This window comes from Canis lupus, chromosome 26 (genome assembly GCF_048164855.1).
Source record: "Canis lupus baileyi chromosome 26, mCanLup2.hap1, whole genome shotgun sequence".
In the NCBI taxonomy this organism is placed as follows: Eukaryota; Metazoa; Chordata; class Mammalia; order Carnivora; family Canidae; genus Canis; species Canis lupus.
The window spans coordinates 17,493,826-17,503,032 of record NC_132863.1 but is presented as its reverse complement, the minus strand read 5'-3'; the positions used below and the strand labels follow the sequence as shown (position 1 = coordinate 17,503,032).

The 9,207-nt window shown below is 36.3% G+C and overlaps 1 long non-coding RNA gene across 1 annotated transcript; it reads right to left on the bottom strand.

The window, feature by feature from the left end:
- Positions 1–972: 972 nt before the first annotated feature.
- On the bottom strand, positions 973–3,457 carry LOC140617852 (uncharacterized). The gene is made up of 4 exons (XR_012018007.1): positions 3,393–3,457; positions 2,757–2,911; positions 1,894–2,069; positions 973–1,209 (listed from the first exon to the last, which is right to left on the bottom strand). It is a non-coding gene; the product is annotated as an uncharacterized lncRNA (long non-coding RNA).
- Between the last annotated feature and the right edge of the window lie 5,750 nt (positions 3,458–9,207).

Genomic DNA, 9,207 nt, shown 5'->3' with positions numbered 1-9,207 from the left:
CCAGAGAAAAATAAAATGGGTTGAGATTATGGCATTAAGAATTTGGTTTTAATTCATTTGAGGCTGTATTGTGTGTGCATTTATGTGTACCTGGATTTGCACTGGAAGTTTGGATAAATGTAGATAGAGTGGAGTAGGGTTTCCATGAACAGTTCTTTGTGCTACATGGAGAAATGAGGGTATTTGTTCCCTGGAATTCTCTAAAAGGAGAGAGTGCTATTTATGTAAAGGGTTTAGATTTTGATCTAATTATAAAGAAGATGGTGTATCCAGGATCTTTCTAGTCCTTTGAATTCATAAACCAAGTCTATCTGGCTGTCTTTCATTCTGAAACTTAATGAGATGATGCAGAAACCTGAATAGCTTCTAAATTCTCATAAATCTATTTTTCTTAGCAATACTTGCCCTAAATCTGCAAGTCATTGCTGTTTATCATCAGGAATCTATCCCTAATATCAAAATGCCTTTTTAAAAGAATGTGTATCTATCCAACTGCCCAAGGACAACATAAGGGTGTCTATCACCTCATGTCCACACAGAGGTGAAATAAGGGCACAGACAGGGAAGTAGTAGTGCATCTTGGCGATTTCAGTTCAACTGGAATTTTACTATGAGTGAGTGCTTCCTGTGCACAGACATGTTGCTGATTGCCTTTGTCCAGGGCTGTGGTTGACTCAGATTTCATCCCAAGGCACATAGTTGAGTTGTCCTCAAATGCAGTGAGTCCCAGAAATATACACTCTCCTAGAAACATAATTTTACTTCCTTATCTGAGCCTAAAAATATGCACAAATCTAAAATAATATGGCAGAAAGAAATGAAAGACATTACCAAAAATTTTTAAATTTATGACTAAATGTTCTTAGTGATATTACCTTAAAAAAAGACAATGGACTGAGATAGTTACCTATTAGTATGTGAAACAAACCACTCCGATTTGGTAGTTTAAAAATCAACATGTATTATTTCTCACAGTTCTGGGCATTGGCTGAGCTCCTCCCCTTGTGGTTCTTATGGTCCATGTGGTGGTATCTAGGATCACTCACGCAGATAAATTCAAGTATGAGCTTGGCGTGCACTAGAACATTCAAGATGGTTTCACTGACAAGTCTGAAGGTGGCTTCACTCAGCATGAGTGGCCAGAACAATAAGGGGCTGACTAGATGTTTCTTTCTCCACAACTGCTCTCCAAGTTTCTTTACATGACAGCTGTAATGTAATGTTGCCAAAAGGATGAAAAAGAATGAGAAAGGAAACTTAACATGATTCTTAAGTCACAGACTATTAGCTCATCACATTCACTTGGTCAAAGCACATCACAAGGCCAGCCTTGATTCAGTAGGAGGGAAAGTAGAGAGAAGTGATAATCACATACAAGAAATTGTTTGTAGCCATATTTGTAGACATCTACCACATTATCTATCATCTATTTCTACATTTTTCTCCTTAGTAGCAGAATTCTGATTTTGCTAAGGTATCTGCCCTTCTACTGTGATCAAGGGCTTCAGGTAAACCCAAGAGATTCAGGTGACTCTCTGACCCTAGGAACGTGGACCTAGATTGTCATAAGCCACATACAGTGGTCACATTTTTAGTGCAAATTTAGGCATAGACAAGTGATAAAATTCCGACCAGTGAAATTTGAAAGAAGCATATTGGGAAGTTTCTGGGAAAGGTTTTGTAGCTCTTAAAAAGAAATATAAAAAATACCTAGTCTTTTCCATCTCTGGATATTGCTGTGTCTATTTGATAATCAGTTCTGCTAAACTGATTATCTGCTAAACTGATTATTAGGATAAAGCTAACACATAGGAGAGAATAGAGTCAAAAGACCTACAAGGATTGTCTGTATTGATGCAATTCCTTTATTTTCAAAATTGGGTATTCTGTTACCTTTAGTTGAAACCTCCTTAATGTTGAAGACCATGTGGAGGGACACATGGGTGGCTCAACGGTTGAGCATCTGCTTTTGGCTCAGAGCGTGATCCCAGGGTCCCGGGATCAAGTTCCCCATTGGGCTCCCTGCATGTAGGCGGCTTCTCCCTCTGCCTGTGTCTCTGCCTCTCTCTCTGTGTCTCTCATAAATAAATAAATAAATAAATAAATAAATAAATAAATAAATAAATAAATTCTTTAAAAAAAGAAGACCATGTGGAAAGATAGAACAGTAGAAATGTAAGTAAGAAAAGTGCTTATATCAGCTATGTGTGATGCATACTTTACATTAGACATGAGAAGACAAGCTATCTGCTAAAAATCCTCAGAGGGTGGTATTTGCTTTCTTGGTGAAAATACCACAGTCTTGTGTCTAGCACTCAACTTGGCAAACTAATAAACTTGAACTTGTTAATTCACCAAGAATAGTTGCATCTTTGAGAACCAAACTTATGTTATCCCAGCTTATAAGATGGATGCATAAAACTTTTATGTCACTTTATGAGTTATCCAAATTAATCAGATGGCATAAAACTAAAATGCCAATTATAATTTATAATAAGACATATAAGCATTGAGGAATGAGAAACTTTGAGGTCATCATGACCTGTACATTCCGGAATCAGAACAAGAGGAACTAGACAAATTAAATGTTTAAGGGTAGCTAAGATAGCCTGAATCATCTACTTTATAGTGAGACTATTTTTGTCAACAGGATCAAAACATCAAAAGTCCGATGGCTAGCCACTCTATGCATCCATTTTCATGTTAAGAGTATTCTTTCCAGTGGGATGGGAAATAGCCAAACATGATTGACTGACCTTCTCTTCCTCGGGTGATACTGAGGTAGACATAACCAATGATGGCCTCTGTTTTTCCTTTAGTCCATGTTTCCATGACTGGCCACGCTCTTGAAAAATCCCTATGTCATCTTAGGGTGATGATTTTCAAATGGTTCTCTGAACAAAGATTGATCCTTGATAAAGTTATAAATGGTGTATGACAAGATAAGAAGAATAAGAACACATTTATGCAAACTCCAACAGATATATCCTACTCTGATTATTTGTATATAGCCACAGCATACATCAACTTCTTATTTTCAAGAGCCACCTTTCATTTGAATATCTGTCCTAAGATATCCATCGTCAGTTACTCCTTAGTGCCTTGTACAGCTCCCATTTCCATGTGGACCATGATGTGGGTGGATCATGGAGGATCAACCTCACCGGGCTGCTTCTCTTTTTGCACAGACCACGTTTCCCTCTCCTCCTTGATCTGTTCCTTTTTTCTCTATCCCATCATGACACTAGGTTGTAGCTATATATCTGTGTATTTGTTCAGGTGGGCTAGCTGCCAATACCCATCTTAAGTATTAGCAACTTAATACAATAAAAATTTCTCACTCTCATAAAGTCCAGGGCAACTCTACTAATTAGATCTTTTTCATGAGGTACCTCAGGGGCTCAGGCTTCTTCCATAGTGTTCTTTGCCATCTTCAGCACATGGCTTTGAGGTTGCCATAGAAGGGGAAGATGAGGAAGAGTCATAAATAACAGATGCTTTATTAGCCTGTCCTGGAAAGGGCTTACCTCACTTCACCAACATTCCATTGGTATGAGCTCAATCATGTGACCTTCACCTGACTACAAGGGGCTTATAATTAAGTTGTGTGCCAAGAAGAGGAGAAAAATGGATCTTAGTGAGCTTCATTTGAGCCTACCTAAGGATTTGAGATTTTTTAAAAATAATAACATAAAACTCCCATAAAATTGCCCACTAGACATGATTATCTGTAGAGCTCAAGGGAAAAGCTTATTGGTAAATTATTTGTGTGGTCTCTTATAGACATATATATTACTTAATATTACTGCCCTGATTTCAAATGGAGGCCTTTCTTCAAAATGCTACTCTTTCTAAATTCTATTTTTTATGGTTTCTTTTCCATTGTGCATTATGCACTTTAATCAATTTAGAATGCTATCCTGAGGTAAGTGCTATAGTAAAGTGCTCAGAGGAAAGTCCAATCAAATGATTTACACATACATCCACTTATTCTTCTGATTGGCCAGTCAGACTGGTAGTGTATGTCTTCACATACATCAAAGATATATAACGAAAAAAAAAAAGATATATAACGTCTTCCAAGATCAAATATTAATTATAGAGAACACTATAATATAGATCAGAGATTTGGTAAATTACAACCCTGGGGCCAAATTTTTGTATATAAAGTTTATTGGAACACAATCACACTTATTTATTCACTTATTGCTATGGCTGCTTTCATGCTACGATGCCAAAGTTGATTATTTACAACATAGACCATGTAGCCCATAAAGTTTAATATATTTATTATGTGGCCCTTCACAGATGTAGTTTATCAATCCCTACTGTAACCTAGGAGTAGAAGTGTCATACGCCTCTTGGGCCAAATAGGCGATGTTGATGAATAAAGTGAATCAGCTATAATACACAAAGAAATGTAATTTTTGTTGAGCTGAAAAGTACACTCATACCTGTCTGAAAGTATTAATTTTTTTTAAGTTTTATTTAAGTAATCTCAACACCCAACATGGGGCTCAAACTCATGACACTGACTGAGATCAGGAGTCACATGCTCTTCTGACTACGTCAGCCAGGCACCCTTGAAAGTATTCAATTTTTAAAATAATATGTGGTCCAACAGAATGCATTTTCACACCAGGTTAGACCTATCATCAACCAGTTTACAACATATGAACTAAGTCCATTAGGACAAAGAAAAGTATTTTTCTACAGCTCATAATGAGCAAGGCTGCCTCTCTACAACAAGCTTGGTTCTAGATGTTCCTTTATTACGTGAAATAGGGTCACTTCATTTACCTCACCAGCACCTGAACCTCCTGTCCACACCCATCTTCAAATTGTGACTGCTTGGATTTTCTTAAATAAGCAGCTGGTCATACTCAGCTATATCCCGTAATTGCTCTTCCAGCGACACAAAGACGAGGCAGAAATCTGACAGAACAGCTTGTTAGGATTTGATTAAATGCTTAGCAGGGGCCATTTTACCCCTTGATCCCTGGAGAAAGGGATTTCATCCTTCATGATATTTTATTATTTGTTGTTCTAATGTCCTTCCTTGGCAAATTTATAATCTGGCAACCCTGGATTTTATTTCATTTTGAAATTGTAACTTGTCTATGAATTCCCAATGTATGGGAACCATTGACCCAAGTGACATTATAGCATTATAAGAAGGCTTTGCTTACTTCCATTCTCATCCATCATTAGTAGATTTATATAGTGTAGACTCTCAATGGCAAGCTTTTCCTCTTATGTCCAAGTTTTTAGGGAACTCCTCGCTGAAATCAGAACTCATTACTAAGAGCAATACCAAGAATATAGTGCTTGTTTCTGGCTTAAGCTTAAGCAGAGGAAACCTGAATCCTAGAATGTCTTAGGTCTTGAAGGAAATGTCAAACACAGAGAAAGGCCTTCAGAACTATATATTCAGCAAGGACAAGAAAGCAGAAATTACAAGTGTCCTGCTTTCAGGACAGGAGGATAGAAAATCACCTTTAGTCAATTTCTACCATGTGTAGTTCCTTTAATAAAATGTAAAAAATAGAGTTTGCTATCTCTAATTCATGGATTAATAATTTGAACCCTCCCATGATTAAACCAACATATTCAAGATTAAGCAAGTAACAAGTAAGTGATAAATTTGGTGCGACTGAAGCAAAAATTTTTATTTCAGATTAGAGAAACAGCTAACATTTTTTTCTTTTCTTTCTCTTTTTTCTTGACACAAGTAATAACCTCTAAAGTGTAAAGGGCTTAGAAAACTGTCCTGTCAGTTGAAGCTAAATTTGAGACGAATTTAGGGAAAAAATATAGAATCTCTCTTTTTAAAAATATTTTATCTATTCATGAGAGATACATTGAGAGAGAGAGAGAGAGAGAGAGGCAAAGACACAGGCAGAGGGAGAAGCAGGCTCCATGCAGGGAGCCTGAAGCGGGACTCGATCCTGGGACTCCAGGATCACGCCCTGGGCTGAAGGCAGCGCTAAACTATTGAGCTACCCAGGCTGCTCTAGAATTTCTTTACAACACACTCAAATCTTGAAGTGAAGTCCATCCAGGATATTGAGAAGCATGTGATGTACAGAATTTTCTCACCTGCTTTAAGGAAATCATGGATAGAAAAAGAGATTCCTACATGAGAGAGATTCCCTATAGGAAAGATAAAATGTCTATACATTTTCAAGGAGAGAAAAAGATGAATTAGAGCCACCAGTGAATTAAATAAATTCCTGGAAAAAAATTATAGGTTTTATCATTGAACAAAATGATCATTTGATCATTGGCTAGCTCTTAGAAAACCAGTAATCTTTCATGAATCAATTAGTTTATAGGCAACAGAAAGTTGGAGGCCTGTCTTATAGAAGGGAAAGCCTAGTCTGTGTTGTATAACTGAAAAGGGCAAACAACCATACCTTCATCTGAGTATAAACTGCTCAAAATTCAAAGTCTTAGGAGAGAAGCTATGATCAGCCAAGCTTAGTCATATCTCAGCCTCCTTGCCCTATAAAGGAGATAAAGGGAAGCTCTGGACCATTGAGTTATTAGGGGTAGGAAGCTAGGTTTGCCTGTTTGCCAAAGCTACGGACACAAGAGGGTGATAGTTCATTTTTTAAAAGAAAATCAGTATATTTTTTTGGAAAGAAAACAGGATTGTAAGTTACAAAAAAAAATCAAAAAATAGATTGGATTCATGACATGCTTGCCTCTTTCATTTTTCAAAAGTGCTTTTGAACAAGTAGATATCATGTAGGTGATTCATTATCAAAGTCCTTGTGAGAGTCTTATGATATTCTTGGAACAAGTTAGAAAAATGCAAAGTGGCAGATGATATGTTCATAGCTAGCAGAATAATATGAAAAACAACATTGAATTGAATCTCAACAAAGACCAAACTCTTGAGAGAGAATGCTATAATCTTTTTTAGTTCAACATGATAAAGAAGCATTTGAGTAGGAAAAATAAAGAGGTAAAGTTATTTTAATTGCAAATGGCAGAAATCAACCAGAAAATTTCAGGAGTGAGGCTTCAAGCATATCTTGGATTATAAAAATTTAACTAACATGATAAAAATATTGTCTTTCTCACCATCTCTTGGCTCTGCTTCCTCTCTGCTGGTTTTGTTATATAAGCTCCTCCATTTGATGTTTTAAGATGACCCACATGATTCCATTCTTATATTCTAACAGGTTAGTAACATCAGAAGAGAATGAATCCCAGCAGAAGCGCAGAGATGAGTCCCATAGCCTGACTTAGTTATGTATTAATACTGAATCAATAATGATTGGCCAGGGTGATAGAGTATTCTGATTAGCCAGGCCAAAATCACATTTCCCTCCATGCAGTCAGGGCATTAGATTTGTAAAACAAAAAGCTCCATCAAAACTACTTGGATAGAGAATAAAGAAGAATCGTTCTCAAAAAAAATAATTGAGATTTTTTTTTACAAAAGGGGGATTCTGAGCAGGCAAAAATAATGAACATCTTTTAAAACATAAATGTCTTTGAAAGCATAAAATTGAGAGAAATAATTAATATTGATAAGCTAGAGGTTCAAAAGATTTCAATAGGCTAGTGGAAAAGGCTTAAACTAACAAAATTAAATTTAATTAGGACAGATGGAAAATCCAACGTTGGCACCAAAATCTCAGTTACATAAGTAATTATGCAGTAATTTGCTTCAGTGGTAAATCATGAAAGTTTTAGTTGTCTACACATTCAAGTATTTCTTAATTCAATTATCTAAAAAGCTAATGCAATTCTAGGCTGCTTTATGAAAACTAAACTGCCCCAGCAAAGTTGTCTCATTGTATCATGCCCTGGTTGGATCATTTCTGGGTATCTCTCTAGTTCGGGGCATTGACATTGACAAACTACTTAACTAGAGGAAGAGACCCATAAGAAGAACAAACAATTTCTTGCCAAGGAAATTACTCAGGGAATATATTTGAAAGTCAAATACAAACATTTTCTCCATAATTCATATCCTGTTTATTACATATACTAGTAAACTGGCTGTATCACATCTAGAGAGTTACATACATTATCCAGTGATTTATCTAGTTTACTCTCAGACATCTGGTATAAGAGAAGTAATGTATACTTTAGCTAAATCTTTATTGTCTGGGGCAAAGCAATTTTTTATATACTCTACGAAGCACACACATCGAATTGCGTATTCTTTTGCATCAACGCCAAACGAATTTAGTCATTAAATGTCTTTTTTAACACAAACTCACATATTATATGTATGTGGATGAGTGTGGCTGTGAGTACATATACAGATATAAACTAATGCATGTACTGTACATTTGTTTGGCAAAACTATTAGGAAAGTATTTCTGCATAAAAATAACTAGTACAAAAGCACTGGGACTCTTCACCATGGGAAGGATGTGTTATCTTAGATATTCTCTTTCTGAACCTTCCTTTAGCGACACATTAACCTCTGTACTGTTGACTACAGCACAAACCAGTTTCCCTCACTTCCTGTTATCCTGTTCCTATTTCAGAGTAAGGCTCAGAGGGTGTCTGAGGGGAGGGAACATTTTGGTACAAAGGCAATTGGCAAACAGGAAAGGCAACCAGCTTGCTGGTTACAGGTTAATAAGGACAACAGAGAAGTTCCTTAGACTGTACTTGGCCTGGTCAGCTTCCCTTGAGGCCAAAATGTCTTAGGGAAGCTTTAATTGATTTTTAAAGACAAGGAAAAGTGTTTTTGGCTGGCTGTAAAACAAAAAGAACTTATGGGTGAATCAGGCAACAGTTTCAGAAATGTTCATGGTTTATCAAGATATGGTTGTGAGGCCTGATGAGGCTGGTGTTAGAATACACTTTGGGAGCCGTAAAGCTCTATAGAAATAATTTGTGATTGTTAGCCAAGGGAATTTCTAGGCAACTTCCATATACTGTATCCTTTTAAATATGGCTAAGCAGTTAAATTTTCAAGCATGGATGAAAATCAATCTAAAACATATTGCTTATTTTCTTGCCTTTGAAAATAAAATATGATGAGTAAAATAGAAAATTTCTTAAATAATACAGTGTGATCATTATGAACATTATGTTTTGAAATAACAGGCCAATATACAGTAATTACCATTTGTTGAAAGCTTATTGTGTGCCAGCCACAGTGTTAAGCACTATGAAGAACTTAGATGATTTGGTATGTGAAACAACCTTGCAAAGTCAGTGTTGTGCCCATTT